We start from the raw sequence: 18,168 nt of genomic DNA, 5'->3' as shown, positions 1-18,168 counted from the left end.
GCAGGGTAAACTGCAAGGAAAACAAACAAATCCCAGAGGTTGATACAAATAAATGTGCACAGTAGGGAAGACAGAAGTCTGAAGAAACTTCAGTCAGAAAACACACTATCAGTTCAAAGCTTTGAGTTTAGTGCTAGTGTCTTAGTTCATTTTCAACAGGGTTTGTTTTTTTTTAAAGATTTCCCCCCCCCCATGTTTATTTTGAGATTTGCAAACAAGTGTATCAATAATCATGAAATAAATGATACACAGTGTAATACGATGGAGGCAATATGTTAATCCAATGTTGACTGGGATAGCTCTTTTTGACTCAGAGGTAGGTGGTAGGTAGACATTTACTATCAATGACCAGGTACTTTACAAAGCATTCATACTTGAGGAAGGACTTATAGGCCTGATTCTACTATTAGACTAGTTTTATATGAATATTCTACCTGATTTACACCAATGTGAGAGGAGAATTGGGCCAAATGCCTTGTGGTTCCAGCAGATTCTTTTTTTCTACTCCAGTGGTCCTGGCTTCAGGCATGCTCTTTAAATTTAAGCTCTAGCTACTGAAATATTGTAAGATAGCAGCTTCTAGAGACACACCAACTGCTCAGAATTTAGGGTGTGATCCTGCTACTATTGAATGTGATGGCTAAGCTTCCATTGACTTAAATGGAAACATGATAAAGAACAGTGACCCAGATTTGCAAAAGCAACTAGTGATTTGGAGTACCTCAGTTTTTGGATGTCCAACTCGAGCAATGTTAAAGAGACCCTTTCAGATTTGCCAGGTTGGATACCCAAAGAATGGAGCTTTCCCCCTTCCAGATCACAGAAGTATGACTCAGATAATTGGGGATCACTCTTGTTGAAAATGGATATAGGTTCTTAAGGCTAGATGTAAATTCTTGGGGCTAGGTAGGTAAAAGGCTGTGCCTGTGAAAAATGGGAGCAAGAGCTGATAGGAATCAACTGTTTCAGAACTCACTGTGAGAAGAATTTAAAAATCTGCCAGGAGAATAAAATCTACCTCACTTCAATTAAGTCAAACTAAAAATAGAAGACAACAAAAACCTGCATATTGTATCAAGGAAATATACAGGAGCAATGAAGACAAACACAGAAAACATGGATGTTGAGAAATGGGGCAAATCATTAAAAGACTAAACAAGGAAATATATTAGAACAAAGTGTGAAAAATTACTGTTGGATCACTAAAGAAACCTGACCTGATTCACCTCAGCTTTTTACACTGTTGTTGCGTCTTTTCAATTAGTAGTAAGCCGTTTAGAGTATACACAGTATTTTGAACAAACAGGGACAGATGGGATCAATTAAGGATAACAGAAATTGTTACAGGGGGAAATAGTAATTTAAGGGGTCAATCCTGCACTATTAAAATCAATAGGAATTTTGTTATTAATTTCAATGGACGTGGGATCAGGGCCTTGTTTTGTATTAATAGGAAAAGGTGGGTATTTGTCTAAATAAAAAAGCTAATTTACAAGTGCAAAAATATTCACTCAAGGAGTACAGAAACACCTAAACTGGTATTAAAACTTTTAGCGTCTGTGAGGGACTAGGACCAACAGCCACAACATCCAGTAGAGACTGAAATTGAAGAATATCTGACATCAGCTATCATTTTTTTAAAGCTACGGAATTGCTGAAAGGTCCGTTATGACTAGAAAGTAGGCAATGTACTACCATTAGCTACAAGAAAAAGCCAGGAACACAGTGGGATATTACATGCCAGCTAATTTAGCCTCAATTTTTAAAAATTGCTATAAGCTATATTTAGAGATCAAGAAGGTTTGAGGAACAAATACACAGTAAAACTCAAGTCAACTAAAGAGAGCCAGCACAATTCAGTAGAGGAACAGCCTCCCTGAGCGGAAGGTTGGAACTTTCACAGTTACATCTCTTCAAGTATGTGAAGCACATACAATGAGTATCATGGAGGTAGATTCTCAGAAAGTATTTACATTGGAAATTAATACTGTGTGTAGTTGTGTGGCGAGAGATTTTTGCCTCAGTTGCCTGAAATGCCTTATAATACTCTAAATTGAAGGTTTGCAGAAAAACTTCAGAAGGGGTTTAAATTAATGAGAATTTTATCTTGCTTAATTGGACATAAAAAGAGTGGTGATAGTGTCAGGACCCTTTGGGATGCTTAGAGTTCTGATTAATTTTAAGAATAAAGCCTTAATTAAAGAGACATTAATAATAGTTTAAATGAGAAAAGTTTGTAATGGCGGCCATAGGGCAATGTAATTCCACTTCCTGTGGAGAATGACTAAGCAAACTCCATAGAAATTCATTGGAGCCCATAGGAATACATGGGGGTTCCCAGACAGGAAGTAGCTAGGGATCATCTATAGCAATGATTCTCAAAGTCGGCCCACCACTTGTTCAGGGAAAGCCCCTGGCGGGCCGGGCTGGTTTGTTTACCTGCTGTGTCCGCAGGTTTGGCCGATCGTGGCTCCCACTAGCCGCAGTTCGCCACTCCAGGCCAATGTGGGCTGCGGGAAGCGGCGCGGGCCGAGGGATGGGCTGGACCGGCTTTGAGAACCACTGATCTACAGGTCAGCGAAGAAAAACTCCACAGGAATACATAGGAGCCCATAGGAATGTATAGAGATGATGCAATCAGGAGGTAGGATTACCCCACTTCCAGGTGATGCAATAGAGGCACGGCCTTGCATTATTTCCACTGGGGAATGACTCAGTAGCCCCATAGAAATCTATGGAGGGGGAGAAGCTACCTATCAAAGGCGGAGTTAAGAAAAGTTGGAAGCTGGTTGGCTGAGCTTGGGAGAACAAATCGTATATAAAGGTGACAACTAGCAGGCTAAACTCTGTAGTGAGACTGGGGACTTGGAAGAGAGAAGAAGATGCAAGGCACCTGCAAGGAAGAAGACGCTTGCGCAGAAGAAGCCACCTGAGAAGCATCAGCGGAACCCTGCAAAGCAGAAAGCTGCTTAAAAAGCAGCCATTACAGCAGCAGTAGCAACAACCCACCCAGAGTTCCGAAGTTGCCCGGGGCAACAGTTGCTTCTGCTACCCGGCCAGCAGGATGCCATGGCAGCATCTACCAACCTGGCTTCCATCTCTCCCACCTGAGGAGCTGCTTTTACCTCAGGAGCAGGCAGCTGCCATACACCGTAGCGAGCAACAGCCAACATCATTGGCAAACGGAGGACAACGCTTCCAAAGCATATCTGACAGTCTCAGACGGAATTAAACAAAGCCCTTTGTAAATGTAATCTTCCTTTTTGCTTTTATTCCTAGAATATATGGGCTTTGTCTGTAAATAAAGCTGGATGCCTGTGGTCTGAGTGAGATCTTCTCCTATCCATCTAGTAACTGCCTGGTCAGTGCTTACTGGATGTTTATCTTTACGTATTTAATATTTAATGTTTAATTGATATAGTGTTATAAGGTATAGGGCAAAGAATTCTTCCAGGAGTGGGTGGGTCAGCTTTTGTGGCCCGCATCATGCGGGATGTCAGACTAGATGATCAGAATGGTCCCTTCTGACCTTAGAGTCTATGAGTCTATTAAGTAAATAATGATATGCTATAGAGTTAGTTGAAATTATTATTGTGTTGTGTCTTTATTTGCTGCGCCACTTTATTCTTTTATACTGTAATCCTTATCTCTATTCTTTTACTGTAACCACTCATTTCTAAATAAATATTATTTCTCTTTTTGAAGATTTACTGCTTAGTTGTCTGTTCTTGATCGGAAAGCTGTATCCATGTCCTTTCAAGGGAAAGCAAGCTAGCTGCAGCTTTCCCTAGCAATTCCTTTAGGGCGGGCCACCACCGCGGTTACCGGGTTGAATAGTTAAAAGGAAAAGGTTTGAAATTAAAAGCATTGCTTTAATATCATTGGATTCAAATCGTCTGGTAACAGTGGAGCCCTCTGAGGACAGGATGGTCTACATGTTAACAGTATCACCTCCTAGTGGGAAGGCATCACTGGAAGATGGATTTAACTTCGCCTTGAGTTTGTAATGTCATTGCCTTCTTCTTATTAAATGGGAGTAGGATTGGAATGTGTCTTATACCCCTCCTGCAGCAGGGGAAGTTGGTAGGGAAACCCCAGGCCCTAACACTCCAGCAGGAAGTCAGCAGCATCCAGCACCCTGGAGAGACCTTGAAGTTACTCTCCCTAGGTCACTTCCTACCAACTGTCTCCCCGCATGGATCCAAGTCCAATATAAGGTAACAAAAAGAAAAGACAACGAAACCTTCAGCCCCAACTGGGCTCAGCATTCTGTCCTACTCCCCACAGGGAAGCTTCTTCAGCACCCTTGTCCAGGAGCCCTCATGATATGTCTGTCCTCTTTCCCCAGCATCTTCCAGCTGAGCTGAGTTGCTCCCTTTTAAGCATCCTCTCCAGTTGGAGTGCGCTCTGCAGGTCTGGAGAAGTGCGGCTACCTGAGCCCACTGTGCAAAGAACAAAGCCACAGAATAGGAAGTTTTGGCTCAGTAGATTAAGGCCAAGAAACAAAATACCCAGAGCAAAGCATCAATGAAAAGCAAGGGATGTATAGAGATTAGGCGTAAAAAGGAGCAATTGAGGATATTTCAATGTAACAATGCAGGATTGTTTCTTTATATTATTTTCCAGTTTTTGGTCCAGTCTAAATATAAATGATTTATAATCGGGATTCCAGCACTTCCCTTGGAAGATTATTCCATAGCCTGTTGGACCTCACTGTTAAGAAATCACTTTTCTGATATTCAGCTTTAATTTTAGTTTATTTTCACCCCATTATTCCTTACTAAATTATAATCCCTCCAATCACGATAAATTACTCCTGTGTCCCTTGGGTTTTATGCCCTTTAAGTACCTTATGAAGTTACTGGTTCTTTTATAGTTGATACAATTTACTTTGAAGATGCTATCAAAAGTAAAAGAATGAAGAACATATTCAAATATAAAAGGAATGAGTGCATCTAAGCTCCTGAATGAAAGGATAGTAAATGCAGCTTGATACAGATAAGTGTGAAATAATGAATGCCAGAACAGAGAATAGCAGCAAGATGGAATAGCTCTGTTAATCCTTCTGTGACAGAAGTTAGAAGTTTTGCAGTGTGATCTCTAATCCCAGAGCTGAATAATCACCTCGTATCCAGGTTCGAATATTTACATTTTGGGGAAACAAATGTTTACAGAAAATAAATTAAAAGAGGCTTTCTACTGACCTCCAATAATTAAATAGTTTTGAAGATTTTAAGGTTTTCAAAGGCATGAACAATGGACCAATAAAATCTGAGTATCAATCAATGCTTTTTTTACCAAGATGATATAAGGCAATGTGATTGCAGCAAAGTGTATCAATGAATTCTAGAGAATAAAAGTGAGATGTGTGCTGGAAGGTGCAATAATAAATGACAGGTGAACAAAGCAGAGAGCGGCAAACACTAAAGACTGACAATAGTAGCTATCCCCTGTGTGCATTATAATGCTCCTGCTAATAAAGTGAAGAAATTCAGTGCTTCCATCATGCATTTTTCTATTCAATTAATTATTTTTACCTTTTTTGCATCTGTGATGGAGGAGTTTCCAGAGGACATAATCAGCTTGACATGAATGTGAAAGAGAAACTTATTTATATGTGAAGTAAATTGGCAGATTAAATATTTAATGCCTATATAGCGTGTTACATTCTTCAAAGACCTATACACACCAGGGTCCTGATCCAGAGCCCACTGAAGGCAATGGGAGTCTTTCCACTGACAGTGAAGTTCTTCTCTGAACTGTAACTGTAACTGGCACATCCTTGCTACAGAGTGTGTGTTCTCTGTCATGTCATAGTCACTAAAAATAGCTTTTACCACATTTTACTTCTGTTAGTCTTGAAGCATCAATAAAGTAAGCTGGGTTCTATTCTGCCACCTGCAACACCACAAGAAGTGTTAACTAATATCCAATTGCAGGGCCAGCTTCTGCCTTATTCACACCTATGTAGCCTCACTGAAGGAACAGGGGTTGCATAGGTGTAAGAGAAGGCAGAACTTGGCCCACAGAATCTTTATTAATGGTTGTGATGTACAAGGTGGGAAGCACACAGTTTGATATCCAAATGCTTGCTTTGCAGCACTGGCAGTTAGAAAGCTGGCCTAATTTTCAGCCTCATTTTTGTTGTAAACTTGAGCAAATTTGATATTTGGTTACTGAAGCACAATGAACATTAATCTCTCTGATGCCATTTTTACAGTTATTTTTCAAAGTAGAATCATGCATTAACTAATTAATCACAGACCAACGAATCAAAACCATCCATTGTATTTATAGCGCGCCTATCACTGTAGTATGTAGGTGCCAATTACAGCTAGCCAAAAATTTTCCATTGAAACTTTGACAGAAAATTACATTTTCAACTAAATGAAACTTTTCATGAGAACTATCTGCTTCCTGTGGAAAAGTTCAGTATTTGGTCAAAAAAAAAATGCCTGAAAACCAAAATATTTTGATCCTGAAATGTTGCCAGGTTGCTTCATAGGTGTAATTGGGATCCTCATGCTCCCAGTCTCCTCTACAAACCAAGCTCTCAAGCTGACCTTCATCTCACATGATGCACTACAGCCATGCAACTGCCATGATTCACCACCAGTCTTCATCAAGGGAGACTGTGGTGCATCATGGAGGATGTAGTCCAACCAGAGAGTCTATAGGTGTCAAAAGTGAGCTCCTTCACTGATTGAGTTTTGGGGAAGGGTGGGCACAAGCTCACCCACATCTGAAGGTCCCTCCACCAGCCTAAGTGGAAGAGCTACTGAACCTGGGGATCAAGCAAATTTGGGGGACAATTAATGTCAAACAGGGTCAGGAATAAGGGTCACAGGGTCATAAACAGGGAACCTGAGGGGGCTACTGAGGAATGATTTCCTTCACCTATTGAAGTCCTGGCAGCTGAACCTCTGGCATCTGTCCACTGACTCCAGCCCCTACCCGCAGTTTGAGTCCTGGCTCCTAATTCCTGCTCCAGCTCCTAGGCCTCACCATGCCCCACCCCAGTGGGATGGTAGGAATGAGGCACTTAAACAACAACTCCCACCAGGCAACATTTTCTGACTAGCTCTAGTGCCAATATCCAGCCTTTTATCTGGAATAGTTTATTATTCTCTCTACTTTCTCAGGGCAAGGTTATGTTGCAGTATAATGCCACTGAGCAATTAGTGGGAAGTCATAAGGAGCTCCTCCTTTTCATGTCTGATATAACAGCTGTCCATAATTGCAGTCCCCGGTCCTGTGCAAGGGCTGCTACTGAGTTGCTTCCCAGCCTCACAAAGTAATGTGCCAAAAAAAGGGTTGGCGGGGGAGGGGGAAAGGATAGGTGAAGCCATGGCTCTACCCTCCCCTCCGTCACATGCCAGCCACAGAACTCATTGGTGGTGAGGGGAATCTACTGTAACCCTTTGAAAGGTGTTGCAGATTACTGTACCCTTTTGCATAACAAGAGGCTAGGGGAGGAATTCTGCCTCCTTTAATCAAATGTCTCCAGATGCTCCCCTGGGACTGTGCTCCTACACATCACCGCTTAACATGTCTGTGCCTTAAATGCACATTCTAGCCCTTAATGTTTTTTTTTTTAAATACTTGAGTTGTGACTATGAAATAAGATTGCCTGCACAAGAATCCAAATTCTCTGGATGCATGTTGTTTTGGAAATGGGGGTGCTTCTGCACAGAGGTATTTCTGCCATTTGACTCCTATGTGCAAAGAGCAGGAAAGAACATTGCACCTTTAAACTCTCGGAATCAGTGCAGTGAGGGTAAAAGCCGGAGTTGGTTATAAAACATGAAGGATGATGTACAGATTAACAGTCTATTCTAATAGTTGAATGGATTTACTTTGAAATGATCTGTGCTTTTTCATAAATTTATGTTTGGATGAGATGCAGTATTCAGAATGGCAGCATCAATATGCATACGTAATATTGTCAGTGTCGTGCATTATATGATTTGTACTCTCAAACAGTTTCAAATAACAATTGACTCTGGTATTCTGGAAGCATGCCAAGTAGATGAATACTCCTTTGATTTACTATTTGTATATATATTTTTGCTCCTGCCAAATTAACCTGTCAATGTACCTCCACCTGCTAAAAAAAACCCCTGATGTCTGATGATGCGAACCGGGCATAACAATAAAATCTAAAAATTTAGACAGCAAGGGCCTGAGTCTGCTTTCTGGAAGTTTTACCACAGACTTCAAAGGGAGCAAGCCTGTGACCTAGTAATGGTGTCCTTTCATATTTGTACCCTAAGTCTCGCTAATGGACATAAAGCCGTGCAATTTTTAGTCCATTTGTCTTCTTTGATTTTCTAGCTGGACTATCAATCCATGCAGTAGAAGAATAAAATAAAACTGATGCTTCTGTTACAATCACTTAAATAAACAATTAGATTTCACTGGAGGGAAACTATTGAACAGAAAATGAGGTTCATTTTTACATTTGTTCAGGCTGTGATTTTAAGTAAGCCTATAAATCCTGATATCAGCAAAGTATGAAACTCTATGTCTGAAATGAGATCTCTGGATCTTGTTAATTAAGCCTTCTGCCATAGATGGTCCCATGACACAGAGGACATGAAATACATCAGTGCCCTAGAATTAACTATTGTGAGCAAGCTGAGGTGACTGCAGAGTATGTGTGCATAGTTATTATAATATTTGTCCTTTTAAAATGTTACAGCACCTTAATCAGTGAAAGGGGAAATGCCCCCTGCCGCCCCCCCCCCGCCCCCAGCCTCAGAGATGGCAAGGTACTGAGCCAGCAGAGGAAAGAAAACTCTTGTCCCCTTTAATGATTGCAACACCCTCCCTTCCCCCATTCAGCTTCTGTGTCTGATTGGTTAGACAAAGAGGTGCAGCATAAACCAGTTGGCTCCCATCCACTTAACTGGAGAGTTTAAGCCCTTCTGCCTGCTCAGTAGTGCTTATCTGTTCTGGGAGGTAAAGCTCCCTTCCCCTTGTCAGGATTAGTATAGGGATACCAGCAATGGTGCTGGGACCAGGTTAACTGAGTGGTGGAGGTGGAAACTGTCATCAGCCCTTCACCAGGTGGTATGAATTGCAGAAGGATGACCTGCACTGGATGAAGTATTGCCAGATAGTTCTCAGATGTTACTTAATAAAGTTGCAGCTTAGTTAAACTGCATTCCTGGTGTCTTGTGCTAGACACTGCAGGAAGGAGGACAATAAGGACTAGAAAATAACCCCAATAGTACATTTTGTAAGTGTTTTGTTGTCATCATATACAACTTAGGCCAGATCTTCAGCGGATATAAACTCATGTAACTAGATTGATTTCAACCTGAGAGGCAACTACCCTAATTTACTTTGTGAGGTCTGGACCATTTGAAGGGAAGGAAATTAAATAAAGCTTGATGAGCATAGACACAGTTTAAGTATCATATAAACTACTTATTCACACCGGTTTAAGAATCTGTAATAAATATTATCATCTATATAGAAGCATTAAAAATCTGATAAATAGCAGAAGGTCCAACTTCAGGACCTTTATAAAAATTACATTTTTAAAACCCTCCTTTGACTTTTGATCTGAAAGTTCGGTAAGCCTTCCCCATTATGATAATCCAATATATATATAGTTTTCAATCCTTGATACAGCCTTAGTTTAGATGTATCTTCATCATATGGACCCACGGAAAGGAGGTCCTTGAAGAATTCCACCTGGACTTCAACAATTTCCACCCCACCATCAACCTCAGCCTGGACCAGTCCACACAAGAGATCCACTTCCTGGACACTACAGTGCAAATAAGTGATGGTCACATAAACACCACCCTATATCGGAAACCTACTGACTGCTATACGTACCTACATGCCTCTAGCTTCCATCCAAGACACATCACATGATCCATTGTCTACAGCCAAGCCCTAAGATACAACCGAATTTGCTCCAATCCCTAAGACAGAGACAAACACCTACAAGATCTTTATCAAGCATTCTTAAAACTCCAATACCCACCTGGGGAAGTGAGGAAACAGATTGACAGAGCAAGATGGGTACCCAGAAATCACAGGCCCAACAAGGACAATAACAGAACACCACTGGCTATCACATACAGCCCCCAGCTAAAACCTCTCCAGGGCATTATCCATGATCTACAACCTATCCTGGAAAATGATCCCTCTCTCTCACAGACCTTGGGAGGCAGGCCAATCCTCACTTACAGACAACCCCCCAACCTGAAACAAATACTCACCAGCAACTACACACCACACCACAGAAACACCAACCCAGGAACCAATCCCTGTAGCAAACCTCGTTGCCTACTCTGTCCCCATATCTACTTTGGCGACACCATCAGAGGACCCAACCACATCAGCCACACAATCAAGGGCTCATTCACCTGCACATCTACTAATATTAGATATGCCATCATGTGCCAGCAATGCCCCTCTGCCATGTACATTGGCCAAACTGGACAGTCCCTCCGCAAAAGAATAAATGGACGCAAATCAGACATCAGGAATGGTAACATACAAAAGCCAGTAAGTGAACACTTCAATCTCCCTGGTCATTCTATTACAGATTTAAAAGTCACTATCATTGAACAAAAAAACTTCAGAAACAGACTTCAAAGAGAAACAGCAGAACTAAAATTCATTTGCAAATTTAACACCATTAATCTGGGCTTGAATAGGGACTGGGAGTGGCTGGCTCATTACAGAAGCAGCTTTTCCTCTCCTGGAATTGACACCTCCTCATCTATTATTGGGAGTGGACTACATCCACCCTGATTGAATTGGCCCTGTCAACACTGGTTCTCCAATTGCGAAGTAACTCCCTTCTCTCCATGTGTCAGTATATAATGCCTGCATCTGTAACTTTCACTCTATGCATCTGAAGAAGTGAGGTTTTTTACCCACGAAAGCTTATGTCCCAATAAATCTGTAGGTCTAATATAGTGAGATGTTACTGAAAACCCAGTTCACCATATGTGAGGTTCTACTAATCCCAAAGGATCAGACACTTACCTCCAGGTCAATATGTATCTCAGTTCTTACCCAAATATCACTCTTTCAGCCAATCCTTAGTAAACTAACTAAATATTTTATTAAGAAAATAAGAGTTATAAATATTTAATACATCATATACATACAAATGATTGCAAAGTCCTTATATCAGGTTTGTTGCAGTGATGGGATGGACTGCTGGCTTGCAAAAGTCTCTCTGGTCACTTCCAAAAGATTGGAAGGTCCTCAGTTCATAGTTCAAAATACTCCTTTTAGTTGTAAATCCTCAGTCCAGAGAATTGGAGCAGGAATTAGTCAAAATGGAGATGTCTTAAGTGTCCTTTATATCCTCTGCCATGAGCATGGAAATTTACTGTCCCAAACAAAGCCCATAGCCCATGTGTGTGGAAAGTTATTGGCCCAAGATGGAGTCCGAGGTCACATGAGTATGGAAAGATACTGGTAAAAGATGGAGTCTTAGGTCAGATTTCCTCATCATATGTCCTTACACGGTTTGCTGAATCACAGAGGTGGCCATTGGTGCCTTGCTGTCTGAGGCTTCCACAGGAAGAGCCTACTGGGTGGGATGGGTTTTTAAATGGCCTATTGTGAGAGTGTAGTGTCCTTAATTGGCTATCAACCCACAGCTGTCTAACCCTGATATAAATCTATCTGGGGGGTGTCACCCAGGCATACAACATATGTTGGAGATATCGATACACAGCCAATATTCATCACTTCAGATACAAAGATAATATATGAAAACAGGATAATAATACTTAGCAATTCATAACTTTTCGATGGATACTTTACACAACACGATTTATGGTAACTGTGTAACAGTGGTATCGACAGTGATATACATGGTCACTTTTCTTATACACAGCATCACATATATATCCATACAAAGCACTTACAGAAACTAATGTAGATATAGGCTTACCTTCACCACACACAATATTTGAATATGCACAGGTTACTAACAGAGAGAGACAGAAGGTGGGAGAAAGGAGTGGGGGGGAGGATGCTTCAAAGGTAAATCAAAAGGCTCAGCAGCTCCAGCAGAATAAGAGCTACTGGCAAAGCTTCATCATCCATCAGAAGTGCCCTTTGCATGGTGAGTGGGACTTCTCAGCAACTCCAGCAGCATTTGTGAGGCAGTTTTAATAGCTGACCACAAACCAGTTGGTGAATCAAAAGTGCAGCTTTGGAATCAGGATTCCTGGATTTAATGTGTAACCTTGGTCAATGCTGTTCTGTCATTTAACCTCTTTGACTTAGTTTACCCATGTGTAAAATGGCTTAGTTTTTTTTTAAAGTGGTTTGGGATCCTTTTAAAAAATGCAACACACATGCCAATATGGTTATTTTCCAGTGGAATCTTATCTTTTGAATAATAGGTGACTCATTTGTTGTGCTTCGGTAATAAAGATAACTTCTTCATGGTGATTGCAGAAATAGTAAAGGCAGTGCACACTGGTTTGAATCTGTAAGATAACAGTCCCCCCTACCCACCCACAATTTCCCCACTAGATTCAAATTAATTCTGTCTTGATGGGAACAATTCATTTTTGGCTTAATTGTTTAATAATATTTGAGTTCAATTTTTCACTGGCCAAGTAGTTTTCATATTTTGTAGCCTTGCAAATTTAGTTTCAAGACCCGATTCTGATTTTTAGAGTGATGCTATTCCAAGCCTGTCTTCTTTTTTTTTTCCTTGTATGGTGGCAGGCTAATTATTGCTTTAAAAGTATATGTTCATTCAGATGAAAGATTCATTTGGCTAAAACAAAAAAATTGTTCTTCTATGGGTTTCAGAAACTTAACATTCTGTAGCAATAAGGAAATCAGTCTGTCTTGGGGATCAATGGAAATACTCACCTATAGCTATTACCAATATTACTGAAGCATGGCCATTTAATACTATATTATTATTGATAATGAGATTAAGAAAATAATTCAGACCAGAATGTGCAATGTGCACACCCAGTAAAATGTATATTCCCACTTGAGAGAATGTTCCAGTGTCCATGTTAACTACTCCTATGTGCTTGATTCACCCATGCTGGTACACCAAGGCATAAACTGCAGCTCTCTGATCCACTGTGCAATAAGGGATTCACTCAGACTGAGGAGGATAGGTTGTGTACCAGTGCCCACGTTGGTGGACACACTGAATGCATATCCCCCTGCTGTTCTGACCATGCCCCCTCCCTGGCTAGCGCAGGCTCAAGTTTTGCCTATTATAGTTAATGTTTTGGGCTTTGAATTTGTCAAGAATTTTTTTTAATTGGAGTATAAATGTTTATAATCAGCAAAGAAGTCCTGTTGAGCATCTCTAGAAAAGGTCCCTCTACCTTCATCACACATCTCGATAATTGTAATATTGACTCAGTTTTATTCTTAAACAGTATGTCTACTCTCTTTATTATTTTCAAATGACATACTGGGCCCAATTCTTCACTCTCCACTTCCTTGTGTATTCAACCACACCTGTGCAAATAGAGTGCAAAGTGGGTATATAACACTACCAGACCACAATGGTAAGAGTCAACACCCACCTTCCACAGATTGTACCTGTGTACGAAGTAGTGGAGAATAAGACCTACCAAAATAAGGCATACTGATCGTGATCTGAGTTTTGGGGCTTTTCCCAGCAAAACTGTTTCTTTTATAGATAGGTTGAGTCACACAGTTAAAAGGTAAGATTTTCAGAAGCGCCTAAATGACTTACGAGTAGAGCTGTGTGGAAAATAGGTATTTTCCATAGAAAATGTTGATTTAGTGAAAAAAATCAACCCCCCAATTTTTTCAGCTGAAAATTACTTTGGAATTCAGAAATGTTCCTGTGGTGCTTCATGGAAGTTGTAGTTAAGGAGTCTCATGCCCCCATGTTCCTCTATGGGCCGGGGTACATCTGCCATGATGCACCAGTCACCCCTCCCATCATGGGAGATGTTAAAGGAAATATAGTCTTTAAGATAAAGGCTGGCCTGTTATACACTGCAAAGACTATGTTGAAACAGATTTCATAAGGGAGACAGATCCTAACATGCTGTAAATTGGAATAGTTACTCTGAAATCACTAGAACTATGTTGATTTATACCAGAGGGGGAGCTGGCTTAGTTCCAGTTGTGTGGAGCATGATACAGTATTTTATAGGATCACAAACAAAACCATTCAACATTCATAAAGTTTAAACAATAATGAGTTAGGGCCATGAAGACAAAATATTCCAGTTCTAAATTTTCCCATTTACCTCCTCAGTGGCACTTGTATACAAAGACCCAAAGTCTTCTAGCCTTGTTTAGACAGCTCATTGAGGGCAAAATTCTACTGATCTATTTTAGAATGAATCAAGTTATTGCAGAAGTAGTAATGATATTCTATGGGAGATGGAAAAGCCAGCAATAAAAACACTGACACTGTCATCCCAGTGCAGTAACAAAGACTTACAGATAGGAAAATGACACTTCCTCAGCAACAGGCACTGGAGGCAATCTCTAACCAACTATTAAAATGCCTGATATGGAAGAAGTAACCTCTTGTGCTTTCTACAGAGGAGCTACATCTCCTGCAGGTCAATGAATTAACTTGATGAACTTTGAATGTAAAAAAAGTCACAGAGCACCAAAGCATTCAAATGTTACTACTCGTGAAACTATGGTTAGAGCTCTACATCCCAACCAGAAACTGGTAGAAATGTGTAGATAACTAGCTGTGTTGCTAAACACAAATATATTAACAGGGTTAGAGGGAGGAGTTCACTGTCAGCTGATAGTGGTGAGCTACATTGTGCACACTACTAGTCTATGCAAAAGCAGTTGCAATATTGCTACCTCATCCTTCTTCACCTCAGCCCTGCCTCTTTGTTTGAGCCACCTGTTGTGCCCTGACATTAACCAAGAGTCTGTAAGATATAAGTTTTCAAAAGGAACTTTTAATTTTGGGTGCCTAACTTGAGACACATCCTTTCAGAAAGGGCTGATCATCTACGCTCTGAAAATCAGGCCCTTTTAAGATGTCTTAAGTTGGGCACTCAAAAATTGAGAGAGACAAAAATTAATAAAGTCTCTTTTGAAAATTTAGGGCTAATCTCTGTGACTTAGGGACAGTCTCTTACTACATGTTTTTACTGTGCCTACCCCAATGGGGACTTGCCATTGGAGCCTTTAGGTGCTACTGTAATACATATAATAAACAACATTGTACCACCTTGCACTATCAAACAGAAAATAAACCAACTTCAGGCTTGTATTCACTTCAGTGTTAGCTGGAGTTAATGCCTCTTGACTTCATCTAGCTCAAGTAAGACCTGTCACACTTAGAACTGGCCAGGAAGCCAAATTTTAGTTTTATGAAAAAGGTTTTTTGGAAATACTTTTGGCCCATATCAGGACAAAAAGCCAAAACCACTTTTTTTGTAGACATTATAGAGATCCAGCACATCTTGGTTGTGGTGAATGCAAGCCTGACTTTATTCCCTTCTACAAAGACTCTCCTTGCTCTGTGCCCTGGTGATCACTTTCCAGGACTCAGAGAAGACATTGTCCATGTGGGTTTGAGTTACTCTGTACATAATAATATCATCCATTCAGTAGAGAACCCCTTTCTAGACCCTCTGAGAGTTGTGACATTTTATTCTGGAAGAGTTCGGGGCAGATGATATGTCAAATGGTAGACTATTAAATCCAAACCTTCAGAAAGGTGTAATGAATTTCATTAGTAGTACAGATTCTGCAACATGTGGTATCTGTCAAAACCTGGATTGGACGTCTAATTTTGAGGAAAAAAAATTGCTTCACTAAGTATGTTCAACGCCTGGGAGTACATGTTGCTCTCTACAGACAGTTTCCTTGAGCTTGGCAAGGTCTGCTCAGATCTGAACCTTGTCATTTGGTTTTGGGACCACTGCCAAAGGAGGATGGACTAAGGTTTGGAACAGAGATGACCAGGCCTAGTAGCCAGAATGTGAATCAGGAGCCAAGTTCCCAAGTCCAGGGAGAGAGCCAGAGCTTAACGAGTCAGAGCCCTGGGCAGAAGCTGAATACAGTACCAAGTTCAGAGAGCAAAACTGAGCTAAGAGCCAAGGGTCAAGAGCATCAGATGGAGCAGGGGCGGGAGCAGGAGCTAGGGGAGGAAGACAGTAGTGGAAACCAGGAACAAGAAGCAGGAATGAGGGCCAGGAGCAAGGAAGGGGCTGACAGCAGGAGCAGGAAGCAGGACCAGAAACACAGCTAAGGGTATGGAATGTTTTTTGAGCTGGGGACTCTTGCTTGCTCAAACATCACATTGTGGCATGGCATGAAATGTTTATCCAGTTTTTCTTTAGCTGTATTGAATTCTTTCATCTGAGCAGATGTGAGGCTTCTGAAAAGTATATCATCCTCTGCTGCAGGTCGCATTGTATTGTTTCTCCTCTGATAGCGGGTCTAAACTGGAAGCTTGATGGAATCTCTGGAATCTGCTTCCCCACAGTGGCCATCGCTGATGTGGTAGTACTTGGAAAAAGTCTGGGTCAGATGTAGCCATTCCTACTGTTTTACCATATTATAGGTTTCTTTTTTGTTTCTGTGTGGAATAAAGTGGAATGGCCTTTAATGGAGGTAAACTGGAGTTGCTGTGGGCAAAGCCTGTGTTTCAGTAACTCTTACTTTCCTGTCCTCACTCCTTGCTGTAGTCTGAACTGAACATAACTGTTCTCTTTGGGCTTTCAGTTTTCAGGCCTCTTTTCTGCCTATTATGCTGCTAGCTCCTTGCAGATTTTCAGCTGTTCTGGCTGGGCTAGAGGGCTTGTCTGTTTTCCTTCCCACTTTTCTGTTTTTGCAGGGGTGTCCTGTGATATGTGGAGTCTTTATTTGATCCCATGTAGAGGTTATAGAGATCCAGCACACCACAGTGGAAGTGAATGCAAGACTGATTTTATTTTCCTTTTACGCAGACTTTTACCTCCTCAATCTATTCCCCATAGTGGTCATTCTAAATGTTCACAGCTACCACCACAGCACTGAAATCCCACCACATTTTGTTTTGGAAACACCAAAATGTGGCATTTCCGAAACAATATATGCTCCTATTGGGTGGTGAGCAGGTGTGAAACTGACAAGAGTGTCAATTTCAGTCCACACTTGCTAGGGCTTCCAGAGTCACCAGCTCCATGGCAGCCAGCCTGGCGGGCTCCTGGGGACCCAAGGAGTCAGGAAGCCCTGGGTTCTTGGTAGCCTGCCTCATGGAAACACCAGCTCCCAAGCTTCAAATCTACTTGTTCAGTGAGCTGTAGAGGACCCAAGTGGGAGGGCTAGCAGGATACCTACAAAGGCAAGGGTTTGTCAGATCCCTGCCTGGGGTCCATCGGAAGTTTATCAAAACCAAATCATTTCCTTGAAATATTTCAATTTAGACAAACTGACAAATTCCAACAAGAATTTGCTTTGTCAGAATTTTTCCGATTAGCTTTAATCACATGCAAACCAGCACTCAAGCTGCACAGAGTGATTGTATTAGTAGCATAGAGTAGCTGAGTCCCCACTAGCTAGAGCATCAACCAACACCCCTTGCTGGGCCAGCCTTTTCAAGTTTAAAGCACCATGAAGCTGGAACTGGAGATTGTGTACAGGAGTTGGGTTGGGGCAATACCCAAATTATACCTTGAGCCAACACTGCACTGAAGACAAGCTTTTATTGTACCTTTTAGGGGCTAGCTTGTGTCTTAGAAGCACAGTCATGTGTTCAAAGTGGGGAGCAGAGAGGCTGCAATGCAACAATTGCCCATGAAGGAATAAGCCAGGATACCCCCTGTTTGTGACACCTGGGAAGTAGAGCTGGGTGAATTGTTGGGCCAAAACTTTTTTTTTTCTGTGAAAAATGCAGATTTGGCAACACCGAATTATTTTTGCAGATTCATGTCAGTTTCAAACTATTCATGTGGGGGGGTGGGTGAAAAAAGAAAATTCTGAAAGAGTTGGCAAAGTTTTGTTTTGACAGTTTTGAAATGAAGCATTTTGATTTTTCCGTTCAAAACCATGTTTCATTTAGAAATATTTTTTAAAAGCAAAATCTTAAAAACCTACTCAGACAAAATGAAATGTTTGTTGAACAAAATGTTTAGCTTGACAGACAGTTTTGAATTTTTGATGCATCAAAAAATTTTAAATTTCAGTTTTGGGTTGACTTAA

Source organism: Chrysemys picta, chromosome 1, assembly GCF_011386835.1.
Source record: "Chrysemys picta bellii isolate R12L10 chromosome 1, ASM1138683v2, whole genome shotgun sequence".
NCBI classification, from domain to species: Eukaryota; Metazoa; Chordata; order Testudines; family Emydidae; genus Chrysemys; species Chrysemys picta.
The sequence above is the reverse complement of the archived record's forward strand: the minus strand, read 5'-3'. Positions refer to the sequence as shown.